The sequence below is a fragment of the Lissotriton helveticus genome, chromosome 2_2 (assembly GCF_964261635.1).
Source record: "Lissotriton helveticus chromosome 2_2, aLisHel1.1, whole genome shotgun sequence".
Classification (NCBI taxonomy): Eukaryota; Metazoa; Chordata; class Amphibia; order Caudata; family Salamandridae; genus Lissotriton; species Lissotriton helveticus.
Genome location: NC_136060.1, coordinates 83672710 through 83693522, shown reverse-complemented (window position 1 = coordinate 83693522; position 20813 = coordinate 83672710). Strand labels below are relative to the sequence as shown.

Genomic DNA, 20813 nt, shown 5'->3' with positions numbered 1-20813 from the left:
AATTCTAGGCCTGGGAAATTTCAATTACATTGTTCTAGTAATTGTGGGAATTTTGTATTGTGCTTCTTATGCAAAATTCCAGATATTATGCCATTACCTCACTCTGCATAATTTCGCACCATTCACTATAAAAAAGTACAGCGAAAGGCACCATTTGGGTTAAAGTATAATAGGGATTGCATGGAAACAACAGAACTTGTGTTGTTTGAGCTTCATTTGTTTAAATGTGTCCTTGCAGAAAAACTTGACGTGAGGACATATTTCATGCTAAAATGTATTGTGAAATTAAGGTTTTGCATGTCATGTAAATAAGCATAATTTGCAGTAATTTCATGTGATTATGTGAAAGGAAATTATGTAAATATAGCACACGCCTAATCAATTCCTCCCCAATCTTCTACTGTAAGGACTGACTGCTATGGGAGGAATTTGCCGGTTTAAGCGTGGAAGTTAGAGAATGCAGCCTAGACACCCACCAGATGGAGTATGTTTATCTGCTTGATAGAGTATGTGGCATATACTCTGATGGCTCTTCTGACAACCTGGGGCCCTTCTCTGGCATTGTTTGTCGTAACCGAAAATATATAAAAGCATTTACAGGGTATGGTAACATTTGTCCTTGAACAGTTCTAATGTGAGAAATGTCCCCTTATTATACAAATTGTAATGCTCAGGCAGCCCCAATTTGGATAGCGTTGGATAACTTGATCGTTTTTCGAAGTAGAAGTGGGTTTCAGATCAGAGGAATACTTGCATAATGCATACATATTGTAGGTTGCATTGTAGAGATAACATTTTCCATGCCCACCAGGTGGCCACCTCTCCCCTTGGTTTCAGCAGACCTCTTGGCAACAAGAATTCTAGGAGAACATCATCTGTCTTTCAGATATAAGATAAGAGGGACACCTGTCAGGATGGCATCAACATGGATCATTATGGCATTGCACTACTAGGCATTATTGCTTGAGATCTGGTACCTCAAGCCCTTCCTGACTCCCAGCATTACCTTGGTTGTCTGCATGCTCAGCCGACTAGTGTTGTTGATACAAGGTAGTAAGGAGCAACCCTGTATTTCTGGGGACTTAGTGAGGTAAATGCAAAAGAAACAACAGCTTCTTTGGATAAGCGTGTTCAATCCCAGATAAGCTAATCTTAGCCGATGATTTTTACTGAAGAATCAATAGTCCATTTGTATTGTAGCAATCTCCAGAACCATGTGTCTGCAACCCATCATTGACACAAGATGTCCCATCGCAATCCCCTTATCAACAGCATCCTCAATGACAACTCAGGACTCCACATCGCAGCCTCACAGCTCCTTGGAACTGCAGCTGAGCAAGCCCTCCTCGATGTGGAATCTCACAATGATCTACAAAACAGGATTTAAGGTACTTTGTTCAGCGGACATGTCTTGGTCCCTGTATCCAGCCCATGCTCCATTGCAGTCGGCCTGAATTTGTGACTTGTCCAGGTCTGGCACGACCAGATGACCATAGTTGGTACTTGGTGCTGGCATTATTTTTACTTAACACTTTGAAATTGTATATTACTGGTTCTAGTGATTGAATTTTCTTGTTTATATCTCTTATAATTTATTAAATGTTACTCTATTTTTCTAAATTGGAGTGGGATTTTTCTTATGTTTTATTTTTCCTCTATTACTGTTTGAATTACCGTATAAATAATTTACACTGCCTTTGTGTTAAGCCTGACTGATTTGTGCCATGCTACCAGAGGGTTAAACATAGGTTGATTTGAGTTTCGATCCTGACAGAGATTGTGGTTTCTGCTTGAGTAGGCATTCTACCCCCACTCAACCAGTAACCCCATTTCCTACAAATGCCACCTCTCCTCGTACCCCAGGAGGCAGAGTACTTACAAATGTGGTTGAATGACCTAAAGTGGCATGTACGTAAAATTGTGTCCAAGCATTCCACGGATAGTCTCAAAACATGAGCATGCTCACTAACTCAAATTGCCATATGGCCTTGGAAGGATAAGGTCATGACCATTCTAATCTTTTAGGGACTCATCAGCTTCCCAGATGCTGTTGAAGCTCAGATTAGCTTAAGGTTTTAAGGAGATAGATACACTTTTGCTAAATATAAATATGATTGCTTATCATATACATCTGTAGTGCGATTTGTACAAATTAAACCCTTTATGTGACACTTAATACTCTCATGAGATAAATATCGATGAGGGACCTTCCACTGCCCAGACATGAACACCCATCACCATCAAACCAAATGGCCCTACCCTGGCTACTTTCACCACTGTAATGCAACCTCTTTAATGGCAATGGCTATTATCGGTTATAGAGGTGTTTCTCAACCAAATACAGCATGAGAACATTCTTGCTATCATTGAGGAGGACACTAGGCATGATGTAGGTGGAATACCCATTCACCTGATCCGGCACTGAGAATGGTATTTTTCAATGATAATGTTCTTGAACACATAAAGTGGATGACAAACCTGGAAGCAGGCTAGCTATTTTGATGATCAGTTCAGAGAACACAACTAACTCCTTGCAAGTCTGTGCAGAGGAAAAACAGGAAGTACATTAAGGAAGGATGCAAGCCAAGAATAGCTTCACAGAGTGGAGTTCATCACTAGGGACCAACTCTATGTTGTGGCATCAACAGGCTGACAACATTCAATATCACAGCCAACCCCCGAATTGAGGAAGGCCATGCTATTTTTGACACGGCTTTCAAGACACTATCATCACTGTTAGAAAGGAGGAGATGCCCCGAGTTATCCCAAAATACCACCACCCCAATCAAGAAGGCAATTGAGACATAACTCCATCCAGCATTCGCCACACCACTAGCCAAGAAAAAACTGTTGGGTGCCAAGAGACAGGCGGCAGAGCAAAGGTTGTCGTAGGGTTGCGGGGAAGGTGAAGGTGAAGGAAAGTACAGCCAGGGAATAAGAACTGTTGGCCTATAGGTGTGGGTAGGACAGAGCTGCCTTGGCATGGGTGTGAAAGTGCACTTTGGAGACGGAGCGCATTTCAGAAATAATTTGCAATGGTCAATGCGCATCATGTACCATTACCACATTTTGCAGCATTTTCTTTATTTTATGTTGTGCCCCCTCATTAATGACCATTGGTCCATCACGACGTGCTGCAGTACAGTATAAAATGCTTCGAAGTATCACTATGTAACACACTTTATCTGGTTTGTTTCAGCGTTCCACTGAGTCCGTATAGACAGCGGAAATCAACCTATAACAATAAAAACATATCATATATTGTGTTCACATTCTGATGTGCAGCCTTTTATATGCATGTTTCATAGGTGTAGCAGGTTCTCTGACATGGGTCAAGAGCCATGGCATTACTGGTTATCCAGAAACACATTATTGTTTATCTAGAAACAAATGTAGGGAATACACAGATGGTTTAGTAAGCATTGCCACTAGCAATACGCATCTATATTTTCATACACCTTTTTTTATATAACTCATTTTATTGGATTTTCTGTATGAAACATACTTAAGGAACTAAACAGCCAAATGTTCCAAAAGTCCCTGTTTCTTCCTCCTCCCACCTGGTATCATATTTAAGAGTACACTCAGGAGGACAAATGCTACTAAGTCTTCTACTTTTGAGTATCTGTAATGCTTTTCCTTAGTAGATGGTCTTCTTACCAAAAAGATAGCAGATCTTCCTCGCACCCTTATGAAATCAACAATAATGACTTTTCTGAGAGGTTTTGCTGCATAACATTGACCATATTCAATTCTGGTGGGCTGTTCATACTGGCCTAATAGCCATGCCCTGAGTGTGTGATGTGTTTTCATGGTGAATCATGACTAGAACCCAGGAATTTTGCTCAGTATTGAGTAAACCAGAGATTAACATCACAAAACAATTGAATATCTGTGTTTTGCTGCATTTACCAGTTTCTTTACATCTATTCACTGGGAGGCAGTTTTATGTGCAAGCGATTCATGGGTTCAAGTACATTTACATTTAGAGAACCCTCTGTAGCAGGCATAGTCAGGTAAGCAGGCTAGGCCCTGACACGCTCGGTAAGGATGACAAATCCACACACTGAGTACACTTCAGTGTGAGGTCACAAGCAACCCCAGTCCCCTTTATTTATACCCTCGGGGTGAGCCCGGCCACAATGGGTATAGTGAATGCATTGAGGGCGGAGGGGGCCGTGTGGCTCTCTACATCCCTCCCATCCGTTGATCAAGAAAACAAAAAAGAGCAAACACACAATCATATTAACACATAAAGTCTCTCAAAATCTTAATGGATGCCAGATTTGGGTCCAGTTGGTATCTCTGGCTTCTTGACACTGCACCTGCCTCTTGTCCACATCATGGATCTTTACCTGAGGCACCACTGGCAGGCATCAATATGGACTCCTTGGACTGGTCAGTTGGGGTCCACCTTTCATTTGCCTCCCTTTCTGTCAGCTGGGGGAAAGCACACTTCCACCTTCAGCCATGTCTGGTGAGCATCCCTTTTCTTCCAAACTACTTTCCTCACCCCTCCAGGGACTAGCGGGGACAGTGTCTCACAGTATCTCCTTGAACCAGGAAACTTTCCTTATGACTGTCTGCCGGCTGTGCTTAGCCGTTATTATCGTTCCTTTGACCTGTACAACAGTCCACATATCTGTCTCATAGGGTGTCCCGAACTTGCACCCAGGGTGGCGATCTTTGAGATCAACTTGGGCTCTGACCTGCAGAGTTGGAGTCCTTGTGTGCTGATCTCTGCTAGCATTGTCATTGGTCGGTAATTCTTTGATGCTGGATCACTCTCCACGCATGAAAGTCCTGAAATTCTTGCACCTGGAAGGGAGGTCCATTGTCAGACTTCACCTCCTCTGGCAGACTAAGCAATGCAAATGTCTTCTCCAGCGCAGGCCAAACATGGACAAATGCACTGGAGGGTACCAACTCGACCATGGGGAACTTGGACAACGAAACCAAGACTACCAGTGTTGTATATGAATTTAGGACCCTAGTGTAATGTTCCCGATTCATGCCCATATATAGGTATAAATCACCCTATCCTCATATAGGCATAGAATTCATAACCATATTTAGACTTAGCCTCTACAATCCAAATACGGCATGGCTACTTCCACTAGTTCCGAAAATCCACAGCGATTTCTTGGAAAAAACCGCCTTGAGCAGTCAGGGACTTCCCCTTGCTTGAATAGTGATTTATCCAAGAACTCATGGAGTTTTCAAAGAACTGAGTCTTTGATGACGTTATAATGTCCAACCTTACATCAAACTAGGCACCTTCAAGGTATAAATATGCCCACACTTGCCCAGGCAAACACACGGTGGTTTGGAGCAGTTTGACTATCTACCTACACGACACAGTTCGCCAAAGCAAGTGCCAAAGGAAGCCGACCCTCCAGCAGATGCACTGAGAAAGACGCTGTCTTTTCTCTTGCCGAGAAATCCAGCTCCAGTGTTTCCAAGCTACTCTTGCGGGTTGTTTGGAAATCGAGTCCTGAGAGAGAGATACCAGACCTCCTTCATTCTCAAACCAAGGTACGGAGCTGATTAGACTCTTAGAGAATTCTTGGGTAGATTCTTGGCAAAGAATACTGAAACTAAGCTACACCTCACTTACTTCTTCCCTTGTACTAGACCTAGGTTAGGTACACCAGGGTAGGCGTATTTTAGAAGCACCAGTTGAGTACTTTTAGTCTTTATTTATTAAAATATGTTTTCTATGTATTTCATGGCTTAGAAACCATATCATGCTTTTACAGTATTATTTTATAATACTCTTCGTACTGTACGCATTGTACTTTGCAACCAATATTACGATTGTAGTAGTTCATTTCTCCTGCATGAGACAGAATACTGTTCAATAAATACTTTTTATTGAAAACGCCGTCTCTCTATTTCTCTGCACCTCTGGTGAAACGAAGCATGCACGATTGACTGAGTAAAATAACTATCTATTGTTTCCGCGACTCTAGAGATACATTTCTTATTCTTGGGAAACAAAGTTGTCATGTTTATGTGATTGTCAGAAACTAATCCCTTCTTGTTTATTCGAGAAAGTTTCTAGTGACCTCTGAGCTAGCTGGCACTCACAATTAAGTCTAGTATATTCCATAGAGACCTAGTCGACCTCAATCCTACGTCTAATCTATAGGATATATTATTCCAATGGGGAATATAGGAACTACACTACACCAGAGTGTCACGTCCATCAGGAAAGCTCCCAAAGTCAAGACTGACTTTTTCCCATGGAGTGAGGCAGGGCTCTGCCGTCAGCAAGGTGCAGGAGCGAGGTCTCTGCCTGTGATGGCCAAGGGGTGTCAATGCCTGAGTTCCTCATCCACTAGCTCATCCATGCCTGGAAACCAGATATTCGCTCTGAGCCTCACTTTGGTCTTTGCAAACCCTTTGGACCTTGATGGGCGAGGGTGACCATCTGACCATGGAGGACTTTGGGGATGACAATTCTTTTCCCTCACAGTATTAGGCTGGAGCCACTCATGCTTAGCTCGTGTCATACCTTCCAGAGCTAGTGATGCATGTTCTGTTCTTCTATCACCATTGACCTGGATCCGTCAAGTAACCAATAACATTGCCACCGAGCCAGGACCTCCTTTGCCTTCAGGAGGGTATTGTCCGCCTCTGTATCTTCATGTACATATTGTCGGGTGACTGCAACTAGCGAGGTCCTGGCTTCAATCATGGTCATGAAGCACTCTGTGGTTCTTCATCTAGGGCTTGCCCACTGGGGGTCCACTGCATGCGGTGGTGTGACTGGAAGTCAGTGGGATTATATGCACCGGGTCTATAGACCAGTTGGAAAGCATACGCTTGCAGCTCTATGGCCCACTTCTCTCTCGATGAGGGCAAGGCGGAATGACCCATTGAACAGTGGCAGGAGTGACTTGAGATCTGTCAGCTCTCTATACCAGTAGCCACACAGGTAGAGGCAGAAATGTTGACACACCCATCTGATATTGAGTGCCTTCCATTCTCTCTCGGGCTGAAGACGGTTGAAATGCCAGAAACCGGTCCTCGGAAGCTTGTTTCCGGTCCAGGGAAGACATGTCTTGGCAGTTCGGGCTGGACTGTTCCCATGAGGCACAGGGTCAGACTGATTTGCATATAGCCATGTCTGAACTGGGGTGGAGAGCTCATGCAAGCATGTGAGGATTATTATCTCATCCAGGGATATTCAAGGTTGGTGGAGTATGAGGCGTCAAAGTGCGACTGACTTGCACCCCTTGATGATTTGAACATGAATCTCTTTGCGTTGATCAATGGCCATGAACATGCATACAAGCTGCCATGATCTGGCATAGAACATGTTCACAGACTTTGAGTCTGCCTCCTTAGCTTATTGCAGTTTGAAACACTCGTTGTCTGGGTTCATCTGTAGGTCGAAATGCCTGCTGAGGGTGGCTATTGCCACATCATAGTAGTCATCCTCTCCTGTGTTCTTCAGAGTCTTAAAGAGTTCACAGAGTTCATCACCCCCAAAGTGCATCTGCATTGAGCGTTTCATGGCTCCATCGTCTTCTCTACAGCAGAAGTAGTGGTTTAGATGTCTGAGCCCCAGTCACCACAAAGGTGCAGCCTTTGCTGGATCAGCTAGCTGGTTAAAGAGGGGCAGAGGGGTGACAGAGGCATGTGTGTATGGCACGGGGGTACCTGAGTGGGTAGAGGCTGCCCCAATGGTGCGGCATCCAGGAGAGTTGATTCCTTTGGAAAATGAGTTAGTCGGGGTACAGATTATACTCATGTTGTGGCACCTTGATGATGGGGACACTCCACTGTAGTGATGTCTGAGCTCTGTGAGTACAATGGAACAGTGTCTTTACCAATATTTGCTCTTTCATGGATTTGGAAGTGTGTTCTGCTCTGCTGCTGTGAGACTGCCTTCACCACTCTGCCACAGTTCGGTAGTTCAACTCCTCCTCTGTTGGACAAAACAAACAGCCAGTGTGCGGGGATTCGAAATGGGGCAGCGCTCTGTGCGTGCAGCCAGGTTTTCACGTGACTGGCACCAGCACCAAAGCCCTCTCTCCAGGTACTTCCGAAATGGCAGAAATACGCTGGTCAACAGCAGGCAGGAGCGCAGGCAGACACCGGAACATGCCAACATAGCCAGGAATTCTGGCATGCTGCAGGCGGAGGTCATGCCACCAAAGCAGGGTATTAACTGTGCGGCCCACGAATGGAGCTGGCCGAAGCCGCAAGCAGGAACATGCCTTCCTAAACATCTGGTGCACCCACCGCCGAGTGCCAGTATGCGACAGGTGTAGGAGGTTGAAAGGAGCACAGCAACTGGTTGAGCACCTTGTCCTGAAGGAGCAGGTGGGTCCGTCGAAGCCGCAGAAATCAATAAATGTGGCAGCAGCGCGGGAGTGGTCTATGTAAAGATGCTCCAAAGTCGTAGTCAGGAGAATTACTTTATTCAAGCAAGTAATAAAAATACAGGTGAGTGCCGGGGAGCAGCTGCAATGAAAGACTGCTCAGTATAACTGACTCTCCACACACCAAAGATGCAAGAGAATACATTCTAACCTAGCGTCATACACATTCTACAGAGAATCCAAGCACGAGTCTTAAAGGCATATAATATAAAGCAACATAACATATCCCCCCTCCTTCCAACAAAGGAACAATGAGGAGAGAAGACAAGAGAAATTAAAACTGAAAGAAATAAGAAAAAGAAAAGAAATCAACAGAAACAAAATAAAACAAAAACAAATATAAAAGTTAATTTCGTAACATTCATTTCGTAACATAGTCCTTAAGCCAAGAAGGTAAAACACTTGTTCTTTTACCATGTCCACGCTCCACAACACTGGAACCGCCACCGTCACTGTTAAGGTCATTGTTAGCACTTGTACTAACAACCCCTCCTCCCCCTTCACAAAAAGACTGACCAACAGGAGGAGAGTCATCAACAACTCCATTGGTGTACCTTTCAACACCAGCCATTTGAGATTGTAAACAACTGTTATCAAAATGGCCCTCAATCCATTCATAATTATCCTGGTCACTTACAACTCCATCACTCACATTACCACACTGCTTAGGATTAATAGTGATGCTTTTCATGTTCAACACTCTTCCATCACTCAACCTCACCGCATTTCTCAAAACTTCAATTATTTGTTTTGGCGGTTCAAAAACACTTTCACCTTTAGGTACCTTAAAAGGTTTCCTGACACGCACCCAATCTCCCACTCCAATTTCCACATCCTTCGTGCCACAGTGACCATCATAAAACTCTTTAATTTTAGAATAGACCATATCCAGATCACTCTTGACCTTAGCTGGAGACCATTCTGTAACCTTCCCCTTAATCAACCAACCTGGGTTAACTTTGCTTCTCGGTAATCTGCCTCTCATCATAACAAACGGAGACAATCCTGTACTTGCCTGCGGTGTCGTTCTGTAAGACCACACCGCTTTCTGTACCTGAACCTTCCAATCCATTCTTTTTTTAATGGCTGCCTGAATAACACCTTTGATTACCCTATTGAACCTTTCAACTGTGCCATTTCCGCTTGGATTGTATAAGGCCGTAGTTTTATGCTTAACACCACACTTTTGAAAATAATTGCCTGCCATATGTGACAAAAACTGTACTCCATTATCTGTCAGGATACAAATGGGTAAACCTTCCATTATAAAAATGTTGTCTAAAAATTTCAGAACAGTATGTGTGTCCACCTTATCCACAAATCTCACAATAGGCCATTTTGAAAATAAATCTATAGCAACTAAACCAAATTCTTTCATCTCCCCAATTGGCCCAATAATATCCACAGCAATGGTATCCCATGGTAGATCTGGAATTAACCCCTCACTCATACATGATTTTAAGGTCCTGAGAGTTTTATCCGCAGAATTACACACTTCAAAGTTCCTGACAACCTTCTCAGTATACCTATCTATTCCTGGCCACCAAAACATGTTTTTCACAATCAATGTATTCCTCCCAATGCCAAAATGTCCCTCATGACATAGCTCTAAAATGTTCTTCCTTAAAGGAACAGGGGGAATACCTCTATCACCTCTGAAAAGTATGTTTTTCTCAAGAGACAACTCCATTCTAACCTCCCAAAAGGCTTTAAGACTGTCTTCAATAAAACACTTTTTTGGCCACCCTTTACAGATATAATCCCCAATTTTTTTAACATCTACATCCTTATCCTGTTCCTCCATCCATTCATGATTGCTAATAGCAGGTGTCCCTGAATCATGCACCAAAGCAACACTAAAACTACCCCACGGTCATCCTCGCACTCCTCGAGTGAAGCAGGCAATCTTGATAAACAGTCTGCAATGAGATTATCTCTACCTGGTAAATAAACCATTTTATAAATAAACTCTCTCATGCGCATGGATAACCTAGCCATTCTTGCCGAAGCCCCAGAAATGCCATCAGAAGACAAAACTTTAACTAATGGTCGATGATCTGTGCGAATAACCACTGGTTTGCCCCACACAAAAGCTCTAAAGTGTTCCAACCCCCATGCACACGCCAATGCCTCCCTTTCAATAATGGGGTATCTCACTTCTGCAGGGGAAAGTGCTCTTGAAGCAAATAAAATACTATTCTCCTTTCTTTTACCACCTTTTTGGGATAATACTGCCCCCAGGCCTTATCACTCGCATCTGTTGTTAATAAACACTGAACGTTCGGATCAAAACTTGCTAAAGCATTAACCACTTGGATGCTAAGGTGTTTTATGGCTTTGAATGTAATTTCCATTGAAGTCAATGGAAACTCCATGACGAGCTGGGCTCGTCATGAGCGTCGAAGGGGTTAACATTCTGTAAATCTTTTTTGATCTGTTCAAAATCATCCTGGCAACTTTTTGTCCACTCAAACTTCACGTTCTTCTTGAGTAGATTCAGAGTATTAAATACCAGAGATGCAAAATTGCTCACAAATTTCGCACAGTATTCAGCCATTCCAAGAAATGCCCTAACTTCTTCCTTTGTACTTGGCGCCCCAGAACTTACAATATTCTCAATCAATGCTGGTTTAGGTCTGATCCCTTCCTCACTAATGATGTGACCCAAATAAGATACACTCCTTTGACTAAATTTACACTTAGACAATTCCACCGTTAGTCCTGCTTTTTCTAACACCTTCAAAACTTGCCTTAACTTTGAATCATGTTCAGCCTGGTTCTTTGCAGCAACCAAAATGTCATCTTGGAAAAATGAAATCATATCCATATTTCCTAGTAATCTGTACATCAACCGCTGAAACACAGCCGCAGCTGATGCCAGCCCAAACGGCATCCTTTTAAACTGATAGCAACCGAAAGGCGTGACAAAAGCCGTGATACTCCTAGATTCTGGCTCTAATTCCACCTGGTGATAAGCGGCAGAGAGATCTATAGTCGAGAACCAAGTAGCACCCTTTAATGAAGACACAATTTCGTTGATCTTTGGTAACGGAAATTTCTCTATAATAATATTATTATTTAAATGGCGTAAGTCTATACATAGATGAATCTTGCCATTCGGTTTTCGTGCCACTACAATAGGACTAATCCATTCAGACGCCTCAACCTCTTATATGATCCCTTTAGCTAGTAGGCCTTGCAACTCCTTCTTTACCTCTTCTCTAATCAACATAGGGATAGGTCTCGCTTTGTGCACCTTAGGTTCAGCATTAGCTTTGAGTAATATTTTATGCTCAAAGCCTTTCAATCTTCCAAGCACTTCACCAAACACTCCTGGAAATTCTTTACACAATACGTCACTTAACTTACTCTCTTCATCCATTACCAAAACTTTTTCAACGCTGTTGTGGTCTAAAATTATGTTCAAATTTTTCTGATCAAACCACCCCAACACCGATGGTCCCACCTTCGACACATACAATTTACCTCTTGTGCTCCTTCCCTTGAATAAAAAGGTAAGCCACCTATAACCCAGCAATTCAATTCTATTGCCAGTATAACTAATAGGGCAAATATCTGATGCATTCAATTGATTTCCAATTTTCTCTACAAAGCTTTTCCGCCAAACCTCCTCATTGACGATTGTGTAAGGAGAACCTGAGTCTGCATACACTTCCACTACAACACCACCCAAAGAGATGTTACATAAGGGTTTGCCCTGTAGAGACTTTTCCGATATATTAATTACACAATTGCCTCTCACATTTTTAATACATTCAAACCTTTCTCCCTCCTGTTCCTCAATTTCCTCTTCCTCATCCCAAATACACTTGATGTTACCTTGTCTGCTTTTGAAAAAGGGGGGGTGGCGATGGACAGAGTTTCTGAATGATGCAGAATACTCTTACCAAGTCAAGAGATCATGGTTTTAATCCATCACCGTTTTTTAGCTCACTGCACCATCCCAGCTCAGAACCTGGCTATATGCAAATTAGTCTGTTCCTGTCCCAGTGCATGATGGGAACAGGGCAAACCAAACTACCAAGCCAATTCTTATACTGGGAAGGAAACAAGCTCCCGGGGACCGGTTTCTGGCATCACAGCCTTCTTCGGCCCGGTTTGCTTGAATCCTGATGGTGCAATGAGCAAGGGACTCACGTCTGAGTATACCCTCCCACACATAGTGTGGATAAAACCGATTTTGAAAAAGGGGGGTGGCGATGGACAGAGTTTCTGAATGATGCAGAATACTCTTACCAAGTCAAGAGATCATGGTTTTAATCCATCACCGTTTTTTAGCTCACTGCACCATCCCAGTTAAGAACCTGGCTATATGCAAATTAGTCTGTTCCTGTCCCAGTGCATGATGGGAACAGGGCAAACCAAACTACCAAGCCAATTCTTATACTGGGAAGGAAACAAGCTCCCGGGGACCGGTTTCTGGCATCACAGCCTTCTTCGGCCCGGTTTGCTTGAATCCTGATGGTGCAATGAGCAAGGGACTCACGTCTGAGTATACCCTCCCACACATAGTGTGGATAAAACCGATTTTGAAAAAGGGGGGTGGCGATGGACAGAGTTTCTGAATGATGCAGAATACTCTTACCAAGTCAAGAGATCATGGTTTTAATCCATCACCGTTTTTTAGCTCATTGCACCATCCCAGCTCAGAACCTGGCTATATGCAAATTAGTCTGTTCCTGTCCCAGTGCATGATGGGAACAGGGCAAACCAAACTACCAAGCCAATTCTTATACTGGGAAGGAAACAAGCTCCCGGGGACCGGTTTCTGGCATCACAGCCTTCTTCGGCCCGGTTTGCTTGAATCCTGATGGTGCAATGAGCAAGGGACTCACGTCTGAGTATACCCTCCCACACATAGTGTGGATAAAACCGATTTTGAAAAAGGGGGGTGGCGATGGACAGAGTTTCTGAATGATGCAGAATACTCTTACCAAGTCAAGAGATCATGGTTTTAATCCATCACCGTTTTTTAGCTCACTGCACCATCCCAGCTCAGAACCTGGCTATATGCAAATTAGTCTGTTCCTGTCCCAGTGCATGATGGGAACAGGGCAAACCAAACTACCAAGCCAATTCTTATACTGGGAAGGAAACAAGCTCCCGGGGACCGGTTTCTGGCATCACAGCCTTCTTCGGCCCGGTTTGCTTGAATCCTGATGGTGCAATGAGCAAGGGACTCACGTCTGAGTATACCCTCCCACACATAGTGTGGATAAAACCGATTTTGAAAAAGGGGGGTGGCGATGGACAGAGTTTCTGAATGATGCAGAATACTCTTACCAAGTCAAAAGATCATGGTTTTAATCCATCACCGTTTTTTAGCTCACTGCACCATCCCAGCTCAGAACCTGGCTATATGCAAATTAGTCTGTTCCTGTCCCAGTGCATGATGGGAACAGGGCAAACCAAACTACCAAGCCAATTCTTATACTGGGAAGGAAACAAGCTCCCGGGGACCGGTTTCTGGCATCACAGCCTTCTTCGGCCCGGTTTGCTTGAATCCTGATGGTGCAATGAGCAAGGGACTCACGTCTGAGTATACCCTCCCACACATAGTGTGGATAAAAACGATTTTGAAAAAGGGGGGTGGCGATGGACAGAGTTTCTGAATGATGCAGAATACTCTTACCAAGTCAAGAGATCATGGTTTTAATCCATCACCGTTTTTTAGCTCACTGCACCATCCCAGCTCAGAACCTGGCTATATGCAAATTAGTCTGTTCCTGTCCCAGTGCATGATGGGAACAGGGCAAACCAAACTACCAAGCCAATTCTTATACTGGGAAGGAAACAAGCTCCCGGGGACCGGTTTCTGGCATCACAGCCTTCTTCGGCCCGGTTTGCTTGAATCCTGATGGTGCAATGAGCAAGGGACTCACGTCTGAGTATACCCTCCCACACATAGTGTGGATAAAACCGATTTTGAAAAAGGGGGGTGGCGATGGACAGAGTTTCTGAATGATGCAGAATACTCTTACCAAGTCAAGAGATCATGGTTTTAATCCATCACCGTTTTTTAGCTCACTGCACCATCCCAGCTCAGAACCTGGCTATATGCAAATTAGTCTGTTCCTGTCCCAGTGCATGATGGGAACAGGGCAAACCAAACTACCAAGCCAATTCTTATACTGGGAAGGAAACAAGCTCCCGGGGACCGGTTTCTGGCATCACAGCCTTCTTCGGCCCGGTTTGCTTGAATCCTGATGGTGCAATGAGCAAGGGACTCACGTCTGAGTATACCCTCCCACACATAGCCAAGTTCTGAGCTGGGATGGTGCATTGAGCTAAAAAACGGTGATGGATTAAAACCATGATCTCTTGACTTGGTAAGAGTATTCTGCATCATTCAGAAACTCTGTCCATCACCACCCCCCTTTTCCAAAATTTGTTACTTTGTCTGCGACACAGTTTGTTAAAATGTCCCATAAGCCCACAGATCCCACATTTCTTTCTCAAAGCAGGACAATTCCTACTGAAAGTCAAATGTTCTTTACTGTCACAACGGTACCATCTTCTTTCTTCCCTTTTTGTCTCTTTATTTTGGTATCTAGTAGGCTGACTCGTCCATTTTCCTTGCCAATTTTGCTGATACCTGGTCTGCGATTGGCTTGGTGACTGCTGATACCTGGTCTGTGATTGGCTTGGTGGCTGAATTTTACAAATTGCCAATGAAGTTTTCTCGTGTTCTGTTTCTTTCACTACCGAGGAACATCTACCAGACATTTCTGCTTTTCTCATTATGGCCAATACATCATCTAATGGCGCATCGCCATTCACCCACAGACGATCTTGTAAAGTAGAATTATTGTTATGCATAACAAATTGATCTCGTATCAACTCGTCGTGCAAATCTCTAAAATTGCAGTCAATCGCTAATTTCTTCAAGTCATCAATCCATTCATCAACAGTTTAATGCTTGGCCTGTTTTCTTTGAAAGAATGTATGTCTAGTCACTCCAATACATACTTTCGGTGCAAAGTATCTGTCCATATCTTTAATACAATTTTCAAAAATATCCAAATTCGAATCCTCCATTTTGCTGATACGTGAATGAGTTTTTAATCCAATTGGCCCCAATGAATGTAATACAATCCTTTTCTTTTGTTCTGGTTTCATCTTCTTCCCTTCATCAATTGCTTCAATATAGTTATAAAGTATTCCTTCCATTCAATCCATTTAATACTCGGTTGGGTACCTGTAGCCCAAAGTGGCTCTGGAGCGCTTATAGTAAAATTTTGTGGCGCCATCTCACACTCCTTATTTTCACTAGTGTCTCCTCCTTCCATATAATTATACCCTTCCTTAATGAAATTACAGTACGTTCTTCAATTGACCTTTTATTTGTAAATTAAAGATACCCCCCAACAATCTCACCTGTATTTACTTAAGAGTGCTCCTTATTTCTTTAATCTCCATTAAATACATATATATTTAAAGTTAGCAAATCTTGAATCTATTCAACATTTTATTTCCATGTCCAAGAGACGCTTCCTCCTAACTCCGCGCTGCTCCGGTGAATTCCTTATACCAGAACCCAAAATGGTCGCTGCGTAAGGTCACGCTGCGTGACCTAGCGTAATTATCTCACCTCCACTGATCCTTTCCGGCGTTCTGAAAGGAACACTTCAGACGGCTCAACAAATCCCCTTGTGCACCGTCCGTGCCGAATCTCTACCGCTGCTCGAAAGATGCAGCCGACGGGAGACTCAACGGACACAGTGCCCACAATAAATCGAGGTCTCGCCGTGAGGTATGTTTAACACGAAGCTCCAAAAATTACACTGACCTTCTCAATGAGGTGCTGATGTTCCGATATACATATTCCTTTCATTTCACCATACAAAACGGTTATCCGAGCGTGATTCCATATCTTCATAAAAATCACTAAAAGGATAATAAACAATGTATGGGTCCAAATCCAACGTCGCCAATTGTAAAGGTGCTCCAAAGTCGTAGTCAGGAGAATTACTTTATTCAAGCAAGTAATAAAAATACAGGTGAGTGCCAGGGAGCAGCTGCAATGAAAGACTGCTCAGTATAACTGACTCTCCACACACCAAAGATGCAAGAGCCTACATTCTAACCTAGCGTCATACACATTCTACAGAGAATCCAAGCACGAGTCTTAAAGGCATATAATATGAAGCAATATAACAGTCTATGGAATAAGTACGACTGCAGGCTGATGCAAGGGGTCATTTAACCCTCGTTGTCAGTGTAGTGGATGTGACCCTGACGCACTCACTACGGATGACACATGCACACGCTGAGGACACTTCAATGTGAGGTCACAACCGACCCCAGACCCCTTTATTTATACCCTCGGACTAAGTCAAGCCATGACGTGTGTGGGCGGGCAGAGAGGTCGGGTAGCTCTCTACAACTTCTTTGCTACCAAATTTAGAATTTCCTGCAGTGGTTATATGAGAGCCTGAGAAACAAATGGTGTGTTCCTCTACTGCATTCAGCAGTGCAATAATGACCTGGGTCAGTGTATTTGAGAAGGTGGTCTGTGCTCAACCAGTTTCCATGGCCACTCTGCAGACATGTCTGGTACCTAAAATGCAGCACGGCAAGTAATTGACAACAGGAGCCTCCATCCAGGTACATAACCTCTGCCAGCACTAAAGAACCTCAGGGCATAAATGCATACGTATGAATTGGAAGAGGTAGGTTTGGTACTTTAACTAACTGCAGCGTAGCCATACAATGCAGCGCAGCAGCAACATTGGTTCTGCTACTTTGCGCAAGGGAGAAAACAGTGTAGCTCCATTTCTTCCAAGACATGTCACTGCTGCTGTCATTCTCTGCGCTTGCTCTCTAAATGGCTGCCTTGAGTGACACACAACACTGCAGAGGTGAGAGTGTGCTGTCTAGAACAGAAATTGTACTGGGATCATACTGTCCCTGTGTAAATGTCTATACCTTGAAAAAACATAGAAGAATCCCAGGCACTGGATGATGCCGGGCATTTTGCCACACAGGAAATGAGTGATTTTTATTTAATTTTCTAAATGAAAATATTTCTCTTTGTTAGCGCCTGCTTCAAGGAGCATTTTTGTTACAAAGCCCAGTCTGGATGTCCTAGTAGATCAGGCTTTGCGCCACATTCTATGGATGTTTGCCCAGTAACAACCCCTTGATGCAAAGAGATCTAAAGCAGGTCAAAGAAGTTGAGAACATTATTTGAGCTGGACTGTAACTACCCTTACAAAACTTTGCATGGCTTTGGACCTTCCCATAGTCTTAGTAAATCTAGGCCTATGTTAAAAACATTTGCTGTGTTACAATCTCATCTGGCATTTTTAAGTGGGAAAGACGTACCTCCTATTTCTGAATGACTGCGGCAGAGAGTCCATTTTGGTAAATGCAGTTAATGATTAAGAGAATTGTTTACATTGAGTTGGCACATTATGTTGTCGAATATGTTTGATTATTTGTGATCAATGGTTCTTTAATAGGAAGATAACTAGTATTATTTTTCTTTTTTAAAATATATTCCATTCAGCCTTACCTTCCTAAAGTTCTTCTCTAAAGTGCCGAAACACAAATGCTATGTAGCGTTAAAGATGCGAAACGAAATGCACATATCGCCTTGAATAAGAAACACCACTACAAATCATTTTTATGCTCATGCAAACTCAACTTCTATACAAATATATTTCTTATTTTCAAGGGAACTTCAAAAGCACTGTGCAGTTATTGCGCTCAAATATTGTCATCACTCACAAATCGGACTAAGTAGGAAAGACGAAATACAGAGGCTGCATTCAGTGGAAAAACACTGATTAATATGTTACCGTAGCAATCTTTTGGCAGATTAAAGTTGAACCTGTTTCTATTGGTTGGGGAATGCTGCAAAGCTCTGTAAGGAAAAGCATAATGAGCCTGTCTGTGTTTCACTGAAGAAAGCAATGTACTTTTGTTATACCAGTTTCATTAGGCAGGTGGCTAAATAAATCCATATCCAGATAAACCTGAAGCTCATTTATTGTAATTAAAAGATTCAGAATAGTTATATTAAATGCATTTTATTGAATGTCCTCCCATTTCCTTTTAAAAAGCACGAGAAAGGAAAACAAGTACAGCAATTAATAAAGAAAGTACATTTTCTGTCCACCCCACCTATCATCCCATCCTTCAGAATTCATTAATAAAATATTCCTCACTGGGCACTAGCATGGAAGAAATCTTCCATTTTACCCTTGTTAAAAAAAAACTCAGCTAAATCCCCAGAAAGTGAAGAATTAAAGGCTAGTTTCTAGATTCCCACTTCCAACAAAGATTCTTGAAAATAGTGTAAATCAAGATAATATGGCGCGTTTGGAATTAACCAATGCCCCTGATCCTTCACAACATGGTTTTAGACTTAATCATTGCTCAAAGTCAGCTATTATAGAGGTGCAGACATGATCAGGGCTTTTGTTGACAAAGGGAGGAAAGTGACCTTGATCTTATCAGCCACTTTTTATACAGTGGAGCACTCAGTCCTGCTCAGAAGACTTGAATATCTACGCATTAGGGTCAAGCACTTAAACTATTATGCTCCTTTCTACTTAATCGTGAACAAATGGTCACCCTAGGCAATTTCGCTTCAAATCTTTTTGTACTGTTGTGTGGGTCTCTCAGTGATCCTCTCTTAACCCCACTCTTTTTAACATTTATAATCCACCGCTTATTGAACTCATAAGATCCTTCGCCTTCTCAGTTTTCTCCTATGCAGATTACACCCAGATTGTAGTTGCTGTGGCTTCCAATCCTGAAACAGTAGCCAAACAATTAAATGTTTGTATGAAAAATATTGTTGAGTGGATGCAGAAGAATTGCTTTAAGATCAATTCTGAAAAATCGAAGGTGTTGCTTTTTTGCAACAACACCATGTTCTGGAATACATCATGGTGGCTGTTGGAAATGGCCCTTTTTGCAGGGTTATCCCCAAACATTTTGCTTCTTCCTCCCTTGTTTTTCCTGACCCGTGCTGATCCGTGCTAAAGTGCTTATGCTCCCTGTATAAATTGTTATTGTAATTGGTTACCCATGATTGGCATATTTCTATTACCAGGAAGTCCCTAGTAAAGTGCACTGAGTGTGCCAGGGCTGGAGATTCAAATGCTACTAGTGGGTCTGCAGCACTGATTGTGCCACCCACATGAGTAGCCCTAAGATGGTGTCTCAGGCCTGCCACCGCAGTGCCTGTGTGCAGTCTGTGAACTGCCATGCTGACCTGACCAGTGTCCACACTGGCCAGGCCTAACCCTTCCCTTTCTGTACACATTGGACCCCCCTATGGAAGGCCCAAGGTACCCACCTGGGCAGGGTGCAGTGTATGTGAAAGGTAGAGCATGTACTAGTGTGGGTAACATGCTCTGGTAGTGAATTATAGCCATTTTCATTTTTCACTATTGAAAGACTATCTTGCCCATAGGCAATAATGGTCGAATGCTGTGTATAATGTTTACCTGCATATCTTCCCATCGGAGCAAGATAGAAAGATGAAGTCTGGTATCCCTGAACTCAGAATTTAATAACACATCTTTTAGGAAGAATGGATTTTAAATCCTGTGTTTGAAAGCAGCACTTTTAGAAAGTGGCTGCTTTCTTGTCTGACCTCTCTGTGTGCCTTTGGCTGTTTGTGAATTGACTGCCTGGTTTGTGAGTGACAGGGCTGGGGGATTCCAGGAGACAGGATGAATACGCCCAGTGGTGAATAGAGAGATCTGCATCTAGATGGGAGGGAGGAGTTGCACCTAGGACTTGAATAGGGCTGTCCTTGCCCCCCACAGTGCTGGCTCCACCCCCTGTAGTTCATCTGATGTCTCTGCCGTGCACTGTGAAAGGAAAGAAGGAATCATGTCAACAAAGTGCTCCAAGGCGGTGCTTTCCCTCCACAATGCTGGCTCCACCTCCTGTGGGGCATCTGATGTTTCTGCGCTGCACTGTGAAAGGAAAGAAGGAGTCATGTAAACAGAGTGCTCCAGAACTGGTATGGACCGGGTTCAGAGCCCTCCTGCACAAAGGGAACAAAGACATTTTGGGGTATAAGTACAGGACCCCAGACCACTGAACTTTAGATCATCCTGGAATCAAGAAGGAACATCTGCCAAGGAGAAAGCTGGAAGACTGAAGAAGGAAGACTGTCCTGCTGTTGCTTTTCTGGACTGACCTGCTGTTGCTTTGCTGCCAAGGAGAGGGGAAGGACTTTTCTTTGTGCTGTGTCCCCTTGCTTGAAGGAATCTCCAAGGGCCTGAGTTGAGCTGGCCCCCTGTTAAGAAGTCCCAGGAACAAAAGGACTGCACCCCCAGCTACCCCTCTGAACTCTACTGAGAGAGTTCTGTCCTTCCTAGAGTGCTTGGGCCAGTTGTGGTGCCTCTGGAAGTTGTACCTGTGTTGGGAAGC

The 20813-nt window shown here is 43.3% G+C and overlaps 1 long non-coding RNA gene across 3 annotated transcripts in view; it reads right to left on the bottom strand.

Moving 5' to 3' along the window:
* LOC144821739 (uncharacterized) overlaps nt 1-15923 on the bottom strand; it is a 511371-nt gene extending 495448 nt beyond the window's left edge. For all 3 annotated transcript variants that reach the window (XR_013608413.1, XR_013608415.1, XR_013608414.1), the window contains exon 1: nt 15792-15923. This is a non-coding gene — a long non-coding RNA (uncharacterized LOC144821739). The remainder of the gene's footprint in view (nt 1-15791) is intronic.
* Between the last annotated feature and the right edge of the window lie 4890 nt (nt 15924-20813).